Consider the following 15,170-nt stretch of genomic DNA (forward strand, 5'->3'; position numbering starts at 1 on the left):
CACAGCAATGAAAACCCTAACTAAGACAGGGTATGATGGTTAATAGGAATAAGATTCCAATCTAATAGGAGAAGTATGTTCAAGAGACCTGTCTTATAGTTTTATGACAACTATAGTTAATATTATCTGCAATTTTTTGAAGCCTCAGAGGAGATTTTAACTATCCCTACCACAGGGAAGAGAGAGAGAGAGAGAGAGAGAGAGAGAGAGAGAGAGAGAGAGAGAGAGAGAGAGAGAGAGAAAGAGAGAGAGAGTGAAAGAAATCAGTAATGTATGAATATATACAAATATACAAATAAGTATGTGTTCAATAAACTTTAAAAGAAATAAAATCCCCCATTTAGCCCAGAAGGAAGACATTCTGGCTCCTCAATTATTTTCCAGGTTTTACTGAGAAGGCTGTGACCCTTGGCAGGTGGACAGAGGTCAGTACCAAGAGAAGGGTAATCAAGAGGCCCAGAGAGGATTGGGTCACAGCCCAAAAAGTGTCCCGAGAACCAGCTGGGTGTGAGCTAACGCTACAACAGAGCATAAGGAAATGCTAAGAGCAGCAGCCTGGGGACCAAGTGGAGGGAGGAGACACCGGGCTATACGGAGAATGAAACATTCCTTAGTTTCTCATTTCATGTGACGCACCTTCGTTTTGATATGTTGTGACTCAAGACATCGCAGAAGCATACCAGGTGTGAAAATCTGATTTAGATTTAATAAATACATCCGCACACTCTCTGGACCTTGGTGAGAACATTAAATTATAGCGGTTTCCAAGTGTTCCTGAAGATTAAAACGCATAAGGCTCAGTGCGTTTTTATTTCGTTGGCGTGTCTTTATCTCACTGATTTCTTAGCATATCTTACAAATCGAAAGATCTATGGGAGGTGGTGAAAGGCGGCCCCGGAGGCTGTGCGGTGAAGTGAAGCTCCCCAGTGAGGCTCGGGGGTCTCAGTGATGCCTGCCGGGGCTCTGGCATCTTCCTGTACCAACAACCCCGCAAAAGAGGATGGGGTATAGCTGCTCCGAGGAGAAACAGATGGCATGTGATTTGGAAATTCACCTGTTCAACAAATGGTTGTTTGCAAACAACCGTTTCAGGTACTAGAGGGACCCCGTGATCAAGACAGTCAAGTGTGACCAGAGCAGAGGAATCCAGCAGATACAGCACTTGAGAGTATCTGGTTAGAGCAGCAGTTACCCCAGCAATAGGAGCTGAGGTCCAACTGCTGAGTGGTTTCCTTCACCTGCTCAAGTCTCATCTACTTTCCTAGACTGGAGGTAGAAGTGAGGAGCCGTGGGGGTTGTGACGATTAGATATATAAAACGAGAAACAGAATACAACCCTGTAATGACAGCGTAGGTTGGGGAATAACGGCTGAGTTTCAGAGTGTGGCCTTTAGGTCAGTCATCCTTTGAATTGCCAAGGATAAGAAAATAAAACACCCTGAACACTGAGTGGGACAGCCTAGGCCTGTGATCCCAGTGCTTGGTAGGCTGAGTCAGGAGGATGGAGAGTTTGAAGGCAGCCTGAGCTACCCAGCAAGACTGTCTCAAAATAAGTAAGTAGACGCTTTGTGCAACACCTGGCATATCTAAGCACTCCATAAATATCAGCTTTTCTTGGGAGCAATGAAAAAAAAAAAAAAGACAGGACAGACTACCCACTGAACAAGTGCGCAAAAATGTGTGTTCCCTTCTTCCTCCCCTTCCTATGCCCACGTGGGTGACATGGGGCTGGGGCAGGGTGTGATATTGAATTTCCTGTGAGCTTTGTATCTGGAGATTCTGAATAGTGTATGCATCTGTCTTTGGCTGATCCATTTTGCCCAGGTACCAGAAGCCAGGTGTAGTAGGACTTGGATGAAATTGTGTTTAATTCATCTGCCTCAATAATGCAGATCATGGTCTTGATTTCTATCTTGAATGTGGCTGTGAAGTAGCTCACTCTAGTGACAAAAGTAAACAAAAAGGGACAGAGGGATGCTGTCAACTAGAATGAAAGTAAGTCAAATCTGTGTGCTATTCACAAAGCAATGGGTCCGACTCCCACCAGGGGTGGGTATTGAGTGAAAAGTCGCTTCTGAAGGGACAAGAGGAAAGGAGCTCTTCAAGGTGCCCACTGTCTGCCCCTTCCTTCTAATCGCCCCTACTGCTTGCCTTGAGGGTGAGGGGAGGCGGCTTTCTCTCAAAGGAGCCAGTAGCGGAAGGAGGGGAACAGATGTCTTGATTCCCTCCCTGGGCTCCTTGATGCTGCTTTCAGCTTAATTAGCCTCACACCTGGATGGGATTCTGAGGCTGAGTGCACAGGCCCTGGGCCCTGAGGCTGCCTTGAACCCCTTTGCCCTCCAGCTCTGTCTGGGTGGCTGCAGGAACCTTCAGCAGGGCTGCAGGCTTATTCTGGGATGTGGTAGGTTAGAAAGGAACACCCTTCTTCCAGCCCACCATGTGGCCTCTAGAGACAGCAGGCACTGGGGGAGAGTGGAGGAGTGAATGGCTTTATTAAGTCCCTCGGGCTGGCAGGGACTGGGAACATAAATGGTGGTCCCTATCCAGCCACTCTGTCATGTATTTGGAATCACTCAAACACCTGCCAAACCAGCTTCCCTTGTTTCAGACCAACCATGATGTCTTCTTAGGAAAACAATTGAACAACTCTGGGTCTCATTTCCTTCTCTGTACAAAGGGGAAAATGGTTACTTCCTGTGTGATAGGATGTGCCTCTCAAAAAGAATCCCCCGAAGGAAATGAACACGACTAATTAGCATTTTCGTTAGTATGATTATTAATATTGGGGAATTTACACAAGAATGAGCTTCTGACTCTGAATCAACGTCCACAAACCCTGTACTTCTAAAATCATTGATCAAGAAAAATACCTGAGCTATCCTTAAAAATACAGCTATCCTGACTGTAGTATAAGTCCCTGTAATAAATTCCACTTTAAGTCTAAATAAATCAAAATTTAAATAATCTCTAATATGTAAATAATCTTATAATCTAAATAAGTAAAAAATCAAATATTTAAATCCAAGTATACCAAATGTATTCTGTTTAGTAAATCTGTACTTTTAAATACATTTGTATTTCCCAATCACAAGAAGAGTTGTGCATATTTAAAACTTCAGGGGCTGGAGCCATTAAGAACTGTACTCGGCCAGTAAGAACTGTAGTATTCTTACAGAAGACCCAAGTTGGGTTCCCAGAGCCCACACTGACACTGCACAACCACCTGTAACTCTGACTCCAGGGAATTCAACACCCTCTTTTGACCCTTGCAGGCACCTGTACTCATTTGCACACACCCCACACAGGCACACTCATATATACATGCAATTAGAAATAAAATCTTTAAAAACTGCAGCTGTGAAGACCTATGGAACGTAGCCAGCCTTCCTGTCTACTAGTGGGCTTATAGATCTAGGCACAACGCAGCAACTCCAGGATCTCTCAGCCTGGCTGGCCACAGAGTAGAGGAGCCACCCCAGGTGCTTATCATGGTCGAATGCCAACCACATCCACAGGAGTCTGAGTCCACAGAACTGCACCTCTGTGTCCGTCAGAGAGGAGCGGCAGCTGACATCCCTGGCATGCTCTCAGGTGACTGAAACTCTCGTTGTCGGAATGTCACAATGCCATCAATTTGCATTCATGTACTTCGATGGCAACCACTGTACAATATTTCATGACTTTCACTGTCTTCTTGGGAGCATTTAAAGACAGTTGAATAACAAGGATCATCAAGATTCAACTTAGCTACCATGCTGAACTGCTGCTATAAGCAGTGCTACATCCAAACCTTCCAGGTGTACTGGAACTTTCGCCTGTGTGCTAAGCATCCCTGGACCGCTGTGCTTCTGCGGCTCCTACTCCTCACTCGCAGTCATGTGCCTTTCCTCTGGTGTCCTGTGTCTCCTTCATACTGCCAATGTGGCCCTGATGACAAGCCACTGGACTGTCTTACAGGCTAACATGCTGAGCAGAGGACCCTCTGATTGGGGAGAACATAGTTTTAGCTGATGGGAGTGAGTGTCATTTACTGAAAGTCATCCACAGCTCAGGTGCAGGCTCCATTTTCTAAACACTAACACACCAGTCTTATCTAACTATTACAATTGCCTTCCCAAATAGATGATAGTACTCTCATTTCAGGTTTAGAAACCCAACAATGGAATATTGAAAACCATGCCTAAGTACACACAGGAAGAACAGTGACTGACTCTAATGCCAGGTGCCTCTCATTTCACCAAATCAAGTACATTGTACCCCAAAATTCATCTAATAATAATTATAGAATCTATGATTTTTTATTTGTTTTGTTAATTCATTTATTCTCCTCATTCACTAAACATTGTTCACAGTGGGATGATGGGGAATGTCCTTCTGTATATATGTTTCTCTTATCGATTGATGAATAAAACACTAATTGGCAAATATCCAGGCAGGAAGATAGGCGGGGTTACCAGAAGAGGAGAAGGCTGTGGAGAGGGGCAGAGGGAGGTGGGGAGGAGAAGTCATATTGCCAAAGGAGTAACATGCTGAATTACGGGTAAGCCACAGCCTCATGGCAATACATAGATAAGTAGAAATGTGTTAATAATTAAGACAGAGCTAGCCAATAAGAAGCCTGAGCCATTGGCCAACAGTTTAATAATTAATATGTCTCTGTGTGTTTACTTGGGGTTGAAGTGGTTGTGGGACTAGGCAGACAGAAACCTCTATCTTCAGTAGGCAACACTTTCAACCCTAACTTCTGAAATAAGAAATATAATCATGTAAAACACAGTTCTTACCTTCAAGAAGTTTGGCATCTACACAGAGAAATAGTGTCAAATGCACAGAATTAAGACCAAGCTGTGTTAGTGTGCCTGGGTTGCTATAACAACATGTCACCAACTGTGTAGCTTATGCAATGGAAAGTTAGCAGCTGAACATCTGAGATTAGGAAGTAGGACTTGGTTCATTCTGAAGCCTGTGAAAGGTTGTGCCTCTTAGCTCCTAGTGGTTTGCTGTCAGTCATCCATGTTCCTCCCCACTGTAGATGAATCAGCTGGTACGCTCCCTCCAGCTTTATGTAGCTTCTCCCTGTGTGTGTGTGTCTGTCTTTGCCCAGATCACCTTCCTGTGTGTGTGTCTGTCTATCTGTCTGTCGGTCTGTCTTTGCCCAGATCCTCCTTCCTGTGTATGTGTGTGTGTGTGTGTCTGTCTGTCTGTCTTTGCCCAGATCACCTTCCTGTGTGTGTGTCTGTCTGTCTTTGCCCGATCACCTTCCTGTGTGTGTGTGTGTGTGTGTGTGTATGTGTCTGACTTTGCTCAGATCCCCCCTTTCTGTATGTCTGTGTCTGCCTTTGCCCAGATCCCCCTTTTTGATAAAGATGAAGTCATAATGAATTCGCACTCATCCACTGACCTCATCAGAATTTGAATATCTGCAAACATCCAAATACAGGATGTTCAGACACTACAATAGTCTTGTGGGACACAGTCCAAGCTCCAAAACTTTTGGAGGCAGCAAACAAGCAAGTGAGAACGTCAGAGCTCTAAGCACCTGCAGCTGTGGGATGCTGTGTCTTCCGTCCCCTTTAGGGGCCCCACAGTCCCAGATACCAGGCAGACCCTTAACAAATGTGTAATGGACACATAATAACAGGGGGAAATTACACATTCTTGGATCACAAACAAAACACTAAAGAAAGGAGCTGCACGGAAGATTGGGCCTGGGCATATCCAAACTGGTCCTCACGATGATGTGAAAACACACAGATGAGCTAACCAGTGTTTAAAGACTAAGAGGACATGTTTAAAGCCTTTGATTACAACCCTGTCCTTCAACATCTCTCCCATGTGGCAACAATATCTGCTGAGGAATGTCTCTTTAGGTGGAGACAGCCACAGCACAGCCATTCCCTGCTGGCTTCCTGGCCTGAAGCTATCTATCCATGTCTGTTAACATCAAGTCAGTGCTGAGATTTTACCAAAACCCAAATTGCTTCACATTTTCTTATTATACACCTGGCTATCATAAGTTTTTATATTTCTAGACCCTCCCACCCACAAAGGATAACAGCCATTAATGCCGGAGTCCTTACAAGGCTGGACACTTTTCTCAGTGTTTTACAAGCTTGAATTAATTTGTTCCGGAAAGCATACTTTTAAAGGCAGGTGATAGGACTTCTTCAATCAATAATAGAAATGAGGCAAAGGAAATTAAATACTGTAGCATTTCAGCCACCAATGAGTAGCCCAAGTAGGAGTGACCCAGTCTGGCTCTGGAGTCTGTGTTCCTCACCCTGGCACCAGCAGCCTGGTGGATGAGGTCACCAGGAAGTAGAAATGGCTGAGTGTGTTTTAGATTTGGAGGCAAGGATGTCAGTGTCCTCTAGTTAGGCCATCGGCCCAATGCAAGGGTCCAGCGCCCAGCTGTCCTAATGGACTGGCAGAGGGGAGGAAGCACACCTCCCATTCTGGGGATTTACAGTTGAATTAGAGTGGTTGGCATCTGCCAAGTGTCTAGCCACACCCCAAGGAGCACTACTCCTTCCCATTGCAAGTATGCAGGGTCAAAGTGAACAACATTGGCCTCTGTCCTCATCAGACCCATCTTGAACCATCTTGACTCTTCCTGGGGCATCCAGCAGAACCTGAAGCTTCAGACCCTGTCTCCTGCAAGGATAGCCCTCATCTACCAGGGGACCTGCGTCTCCAGCAATGGCTCCATGCATAGATCTGTCCTCTCCAAGCCACTAGAACAGTGGGCAGAGGCCCTGAGACATTAGACTTACCAAAACCAGTTTGGTAACCTTTGGACAGCATAATCAGCCCCCATCCATCATGTTGCACACCCTGAGGCACAGAAACACATGATGTTCTTTCTAGGGAAACTCCTATAATGTAAGATTTCTATAATGGCTGTTGCCTTCTTCTTCTTCTCCTTCTCCTTCTTCCTCCTGTTCTTCCTCCTCCTCCTCTTCCTCCTCCTCCTCCTTCACCACAACTTTTCCTCCTCTTCCTCTTCTTTTTTGTATGTTTGGCTTGTTTTGGTTTTTTGAGACAGGGTCCCTCTGTGTAACAGCCCTGGCTGTCATGGAATTCACTCTGTAGATTAGCCTGACCTTGAACTCAGAGATCTGCCTGTCTCTGCTTCCCAAGTGATGGGATTAAAGTCGTGCACCACCACTGCCCACTTTTAGTTTGGAGATACATTAAGATTTTCAGACTGACATCCATCAACCATATTCTGCACTTACGATGATACCTTTAATGTCTTAATCTTTCCCAAGGTGCCAGACTAGTGAGGAGATCTTGACCAATGTCTAAAGGAGGCTTACCATCTCTAGGTGCTTCCTCATCTATAAATAACCTTGTCTGAGCAGCAGGACTCACAAGATTTGATGTGAACATCCACCTATCCTGAATTCCCAGCATGGGCCCAGCAAGTGCTGAATTAGCAGACTTCTTCCATACTATGACCCTCATCTTCCTTCTCCCTCAGAACTTTCTAGAAACCCAATTGTTCTGATCATAACAACAAACCAATTAGTGGGCTCCAACTTGTAAATCTATGCTTCAATGGTCCCCTTACAATGCCTCTGGGCTCATTGATTTGCACAGAGAACATAATTAGCTCAGAAGCAGAATGATTTCATTTTAAAACCAATGATTCTCAACCCTGGTTGAATTTTACAATCACTCCGTGTTTAAAAATTACATGGTTGCCCAACCCTTATCTTGAGCAGGCTTTGTAATCATGGTGCAACAGTATCACTACTATTTTTTCTTACTAAATGAAGAGATTGTCCCTTCCCACCTCCTGTAGTGACCAGTTCCCCATTTTAGCAGCCATTACAGGCTAACATGTGCTTGCATGATCTTGCCACTCCTGTCCTGGTCACTAAGGTCAGATGCCCTCCTCATGGCAAGAAACCAATCAGAAGTTAGCTGGCAGGGCTGTGCTTTACAGCTCTGGGTATGCTTTACAGACAGTGCACAACAGTGACATGCAGAACATAGCAACCGCCCTGGGAGGGCTTATGGACCATAACAACCAGTTGACCAATCAACACAGGGCAGGTCACCCAAACCTGGAAGCGCACCAATCCTGAGACTGTTTCATACCCCTAGACACTCCCCTTATGCTGCCCTTTAAGGTCCCTGCCTTGAGGTTGCTCAGGGTCTTTCTCCAGCCATTCGCCATGGTGACAGGGTGAAGGGCCTGAGCTAATGGGGTTAGCTCGTTAAACATCTACAATAAAAGACTCCTTGCTTTTGCATCGAAATGGGCCTCTTGGTGATTTTGGGGTTCAGAATTTGGGCACAACACTCCTTTCCTGCCAAATTGTCTCCGTCCTTCTATCGACAAGACCCTCTCACAAAGCCTCTTTTTAGCCTTGTCAGGCCACCACACACTGCCTGCTTCTTGGGTCATCACTGTGCTTTTCCAGAGCTGAGTTCAGGCAACGTAACCAACCCTGTTCCAGGGCTGTAAAAAGGTATCAATAGCTAAGAATGTCTAGTGCATCCCATCTTGTCATGGAAGGGAGGGATGGGGATGAGAGTGGAGGCTGGCCTGGAACCACAAGGAGGGGAAGAAAATAGAGGAGTTCACCCTAGTCTCACACCCACTGCCTGCTTTGTAGCTGCTGTAGAGGCATCCTGGGGCTGTTTCTTCCCAAGAGCTGGAAAGGAGAATAAAGCCATAGCTGAATGGATCGCCACCTTTGCCAAGGCAATAAAGCTGTGGTTCATAGGAAAGCTGCTTTCCTCCAAGAACAGCTAACCATGGTTTAAAAAAAACTATGCAAATAGAAAAGCAACTCTTTGATCCAAAACAGAACATTTTTTAAAAGCTTTATGGTGTGTGTGTGAGTGTGTGTGTGTGTGTCACTTGCCACTTACTATGTGTCCTTAAACAAGCTGCTTAATTTCATCAAGTCTTAATTTCTTTTGGAGATAGACATTTTTATTTATTTTAAAACTTTGGTTTTCTGAGAGATGAATGAGAACTAAGATATGTTTTTTTTTCTATTTCAGTTATCTGTCTAGGTTGTCTTCTGGTCAGGAGGAGAGGCCCTGTAAACAAGCCTTAGCGACTGTCTTCATCTGTAAGAAAAGGATAACAGTGCTGCTGATGTCATATGATCATCATGAGGTTGGTGTGACTAATGCATAGTCCTGGCACATAGGAAACTCTCAATGTGCAGGTTTTTTTCCAACATAATATTTTTATTGATTATTTGGGAATCTCACATAATGTACCCTAATCACAATTACTTCCCAGTCATCCCAGGTCTGCCCACCCCACACCCTTGTGATTTCCTCCCAGAAAAAAAGAAGAAGAGAGAGTCCATTTTGTGTTGCCAATATTCTCAATGGAGCATGGTCAAACTCCCAGTGACCAACCCCTTAAAGAAAACTGAGTCCTTCCCCGCCACCACCCCAGCCAGAAGCCATAAACTTTCAAGAGCTACATTTCAGCATCCCTATAGTAATTTTAAGAGTTTTCTTCAATGGCTTCTTGTCTAGACTGTTTCTTTTTGGGGGGTGGGGGAGTCTTTTGTATGGGCTGGTTTTGTGTGTCTACCTGACACAAACTAGAGTCATCAAAGATGAAGGAGCCTCAGTTAAGGAAATGCCTTCATGAGATCTAGCTGTAGGGCATTTGTCAATTAGTGATCAATGGGGTGGGCAGCCCATCATGGGCAATACCATCCTTGCTGTTCCTGGTTCTATTAGAAATCAGGCTGAGCAAGCCATGAGGAGCAATCCTGTTAGCAGCTCCCCTCCATGGACTCTGCCTCAGCTCCTGACTCCAGGTCATGCCCTGTTTGAATTTCTGTTCTGACTTCCTCCAGTGGTGGACTATGATCTGGAAGTTTAAGTCAAATAAGCCCTTTCCTTCCCAACTTGCTTTTTGGCCATGGTGTTTCATCACAGCAATAGAAATGTAGCTAAGATACAGGTTGGTACCAGAGACTGGGATATGCCTGCTGGTAAAGATACAGGACTCTCAGATCCTTCTCCAGTACCATGCCTATACACCACCATGTTGTACCATGATGATAATGGACTAAAGCTCTGAAAATGTAAGCCATCCTAATTAAATGTTTTTTCCTTTATAAGAGTTGTGGTGGCCATGGTATCTCTTCACAGCAATAGAAACCCTGATTAAGACACATTCTACATCTCTCATTCTCAACTGTGAGTCTGTAGTCATAGATACCACTGCAGAAGCAGCTTCCTTGCCCTTTAGAGTCAGCAAAAGCCTGGATTATGGACTTCCACATGGTTTCTGGTGACAGCACAGACCATGGACCTCAACATGGACTCCTCTAGTAGCTGTATAGATCATGGACATCAACAAGGCCCTCAGCCTCAGCGTGGACCATGGACACTATCATGGCCCTCAATGGCAGCATAGGTCATGGACAGCAACACAGACCACGAACATCACCATGGCCCACAGACAGCAATATGACTTCTCATGTGGCAACACAGACCATGGGCATCCACATGGCCTTTGGTGATAACACAGACCTTGGAGCAAAAGCTATTTCTTTTAATTAAGTTGGCTTTTGTCTCTCCTCCATGTGTCCAAGACATCAAAAGGAAGAGAGGCCAAGGGAGAAGAAGACAGCTCTGGCCCTACTGTCATGGAGATGCAGGAAGCCAAGAAGGTGGTGAGAGCCTTGATTAAGAAAAGCCATTAAAAAGACACCCAGCCTGTCAAGGACCCTCCCTTGCTTTCACAAATGATCCCACTGTATACAGATACTACAGCAAACACTCTTCAAGTGGCTGAGACTCCCGTGATTAGCAAGTTCTTCTAAAGCATCGGTTCTCAGTCTCTGGGTTGTGACTCCTTGGGGGTCAAATGGCCCTTTTCACAGAGATTGATTTAGACCATCAGAAAACACAGATATTTACATCATGATTCATAACAGTAGCAAAATTTCAGTTATGAAGCAGCAACAAAAACAATTTTTTTGGCTGGGGGGGCACCACAACATGAAGAACTGTATTGAAGGGTTGAAGTGTTAGGAAGGTTGAGAACCACGGCTTTAGACCTTGAACTGCCAAGCAGCTGCTCGGCTGCTTAAGCTTCTCCACGCGCACTGATAAGGCAGGAAGAGAGACAGCAGAGACTGTGAGGAAATTTCAGGCAAAGAGGATGTCTCCATTAAATGACCACCTGTCCTAGACTATCGCCACTGTGGAGAATTAGAATTAGTCACTAGTCTCTGCTCCACATAAAACTACAGGTTCCTTCTACTTCATCTCTAAGGGCAAGGTCAGGCTGAGGCCTCTCGCCCACAGAAAGGCCTGTGCTAGCACCAAGCATGGGTGGATGCTGATACTCTTGTCTCCAGTTCTAAAACCTGCTAACCCATATCTGCTGTGCCCATCCAGCCAAGCTGCTGGTGCCAAGGTGAAAAGTGAGAGAAACTGTGAGATCCACTGTCCCCAGGGAGGTGGCCTTCTGGGTTCACAATTCCAGAACCCACATTGCCAAGAAAAAGCAAAAATCAAAGAACTTGCCAGTAACCTGGACTGAAGACATGTTGTTGGGTTTTACATACATACAAGAAATCCTAAATCCCCCTTTCACTCGTGTCTACTGAGCATTCTCTGTTTTGAAGGAAATGAGTAATTTGGGTGGATGTACTAAGTCTTGACTTTAAGTGCTGATCCCTCCTGGTTCTTGCAGGTGGAACAGTATAGAAAGTTCCATGAGTATCAAATGTAGCACATGTGCTGAAACAGAAATGCATAGCATCCTTCTGGAAGATTCATTTACTATGCAGAAACTTCATAGCACAGAGTGGCCCAAGAGGAAGAAATGGGGAGCGTGCCAGGGCAGGCGGCAGCACCTCTCAGCCCTTGGCTCCACCACCAGGGCGCTTGGATCAGTTCAGATGCCAGAGGCCAAGGCTACACAGTCTCCAGAAGAACTCCCGCCACACAGGAACCCAAGTCTTACCAACTTCCTGTTTCAACTGAGTAAAGGTTTAATTATCAAATTTTCAGTTTCAAAACGCCCACATTTCTGTCCATCTGGACAGGTCTCCTGAGTTGAGAGAAGGTTGGCCCCAGCAGAGGCTGCCTCTTCTCATGCCAGGCTGAGTGGTCCTGTTCTTTGTGCTTCCAACTCCACCATTCCCCACTGCTTGATCCTGACTGGCTGCTCTCATCTGTCCTTGTCCAACCCATGTCCCCTAGGCTAGAATCACATATTCAGGTACTTTGACAGCTGAATCCTGACCCTCCACCAGACCTTAATTCCTAAAAAGACAAACAGCATACACATGAAAGCTCCCACAGGGTCCCATCCAGTCCTTCAAATGACTGTACTGGTCTGTCCTTGGGGTTCTGACAGGATTTGCCCTCAGCTGCAGACACTAAGAGCACCACCAGTGAACATTCACTACATTCCCTTTTAAAAGGGCCCTGCCCTCCATCTCCATCCCGCCCCCACCTCTGTCTCTCTTCTGCCACTCCTGTCTCTAGAGGCCAGTCTCCCCTCTCCCCTCCTGTCTTTTCCCGTTTACTTTCCCCCAATTGAAAAAAAAAACCCTCCACCCAAGCTCTGTCTAATGGCATCTTTCTCTTGCATGCCTGGTTGTTTGTTTGTTTTGTTTTGTTTGTTTGTTTGTTTGTTTTACAAGAGCACAAATCCACTTTATTTACTTTTCATTAGTTTAAATACTAGACAGGCACAGCATCACATGGATTCTGTGTCCAATGGCCTTTGCAGGAAGGTTGCTTCAGAATTTGGCACAAACCACGCCACTGTTTCCGTGGGCCTGAGTTACTTTTCCCCAGGTCACTCTGGTTTTGTTTGGTTTGCCTCCGGGGTGTCACTGTGTTGTTTTCTGCTTTATACACATAACCACACCTCTTGCCAAAGTAGAATTCAGTTTTATCTCTGGCATAAACATCGTCATTTTTTTACACTTTTTTATTATATATTTAAATTAGAAACAAGCTTGTTTCCCATGTCAGTCCCAGCTCCCTCTCCCTCCCCTCCACACCCACTCCCTCCCCACCTCCCCCAACCCTCCACCCAATCCCCACTCCATTCCCCAGGGAGAGTAACACCCTCTATGGGGGATCTCTAGAGTCTGTCATTTCATTCTGGGGAGGGCCCGGGCCCTCCTCAAAGTGTCCAGATTGAGAAAGCATCCCTCATTGTGGGATGGGTCCCCAAAGTCCATTTGTGTGCCAGGGATAAATATTGATCTACTACCCAAAAACCCCATAGATTGCCTGAGGCTCCTCACTGACACCCACATTCAGGGCATCTGGATCAGTCCCACTCTGGCCTCTCAGCCATCAGGCTGGGGTCCAAGATCTCCCCCTTGTTCATCGCTCCTCCCTCTCTGTCACTGGGTTCCAGGAGTTCAGTTCAGTGTTTAGCTGAAACACCGTCAATTTTAAGAAGAGCTGTATGCTCTGTCTGGTTCCGGAGGCCTCACTTATAGCCAGCAAAGATGGCCGTGCCCCACAGATACATTTGCCTTTTAGAAGTCCTGTTCCCAGCAGGCCTCCACAGGTACCAAGAACTCATGCTGCTTTTTAAAATTACAACAAGGCTGGTTCTGCCCATTGAACTTCCCTCCTTCACAGATTCTGGGATGGGCGTCTGCCACTGGAGCATGCCAAGTCACCATCCTCTGTGCCACCAGACTGGACTTGTCTCTCCTGAGAGTTGGGAGAGAGGAAAGGAGGGACCCACGGCCTGATGGTAGCAGCTGCCTGCAGGTTGGAGTCCGTCTGTGATCCAGCTGGGCCTGCATGACAGGAGTCCCAACCACTGCTCAGAGTTGATCATGCCCTGGTTTTCCCGTTGCAGACAGGCCAGCAGGCTCTGCATTCCCAGGGAGATGAGCTGGAAGCCTTTGTTCTAGCTGTGAGGATGCTTCCATTTACAACCCAAAGATATATAGTAAGTGGGTGTCTAAGAAAGGGGTGTGCTGGCTGGGGCCAGGAAAGCAGTAAAGTCTTAAAGGAGAGAAAAAGCAATAAGACAGGAAGGGAGGGGGAGATAAAAGGGGGAAGAGGGCTTTCCTAAGGAGTTGTATAATTCTAGACTTAAAACAAATTAATTAAAGCCTGAGAGTGGTGCAGATAAAGGATCATCAGTTCCCCTGGCCACTTCCTCTGATGCCACCTGCACAGTGACACACCTCCTCCAAGCTCCTGCAGGCATTTCCAGCCTGGCTTCCCCCTTTCTTCCCCAGAGTGACAACTAGCTCTGCTCTCGCTGGCCCTCACCCACCCACCCCCCTCTCCAAGCCAGCCCTAGTTGCTTCCAAATGAGCCCTGGGTTCTTCGAACACTTTATTTAGATTGCATCTAATGTAAAATGTTCCAGTAGGATAATTTTGTTTTTATTTCACCAGGCAAGGGGAAAGACCTGAAATGTTTAAAAATAGCAGATAAACCAGGCAGTTTTAATAGGTGAGCAGATGGGTAGTAAGAGTGCCTTAGCAAAGGGGAGAGAAGGAGAGAGGGACAGACAGACAGACAGACAGGGAGAGAGAGAGAGAGAGAGAGAGAGAGAGAGAGAGAGAGAGAGAGAGAGAGAGCACTCAGAGTAGAGTAGTTTCTTTGGTTCATCTCTCTCAAAGTCTAGGAGGTCACCTGAAGCTTAGTATTGCATTAATTATTAATTTTCTTGGGAAAACATAAACAAACAACTACTCAATCTAGATAGGGCACTGACCCCAGACCAAAGGAACAATTCCACTGTGGCCCCACTTAGCAAACCAATGAGCTTATTGAGCTTATTTATAGATGGTGAGTGAGGGGTTTCTTGAAGAGACTAGATGACCTCAATGCAACTGAAGTTTGACTCCAGCATGGACAACTTCCCACAATGTACCCATGGGGACCCATCTATATGCTCTCATCACCTCCTAAGACTACGAACTCACGTGCGACTTGGACAGCTTTATATGCTATCTGGTAAGAGTGTACAGGAAGGAGTAGCTGGAACCCCTCCCTAGTGAGAGTCTAATGACCTAAGAGGCTGTTGTGAGTGGCCATAGCTGCCCTGATTAAGTTGACAATAGCTGTCACACTCAGAGGACAGCGTTCTACAACGCCAAGGCAGCTGAAGGCACATGAATACTCACTATCGCAGCCTATGATCACACATCTGTGATACATCCTTGGAATGA

At 45.9% G+C, this 15,170-nt stretch overlaps 1 pseudogene; it reads right to left on the reverse strand.

Moving 5' to 3' along the window:
- Positions 1 to 12,686: 12,686 nt before the first annotated feature.
- On the reverse strand, positions 12,687 to 13,501 carry LOC110341821 (annotated as a pseudogene).
- Positions 13,502 to 15,170: the final 1,669 nt, after the last annotated feature.

This window comes from Mesocricetus auratus, unplaced genomic scaffold (assembly GCF_017639785.1).
Source record: "Mesocricetus auratus isolate SY011 unplaced genomic scaffold, BCM_Maur_2.0 Super-Scaffold_4256, whole genome shotgun sequence".
Lineage (NCBI taxonomy): Eukaryota > Metazoa > Chordata > Mammalia > Rodentia > Cricetidae > Mesocricetus > Mesocricetus auratus.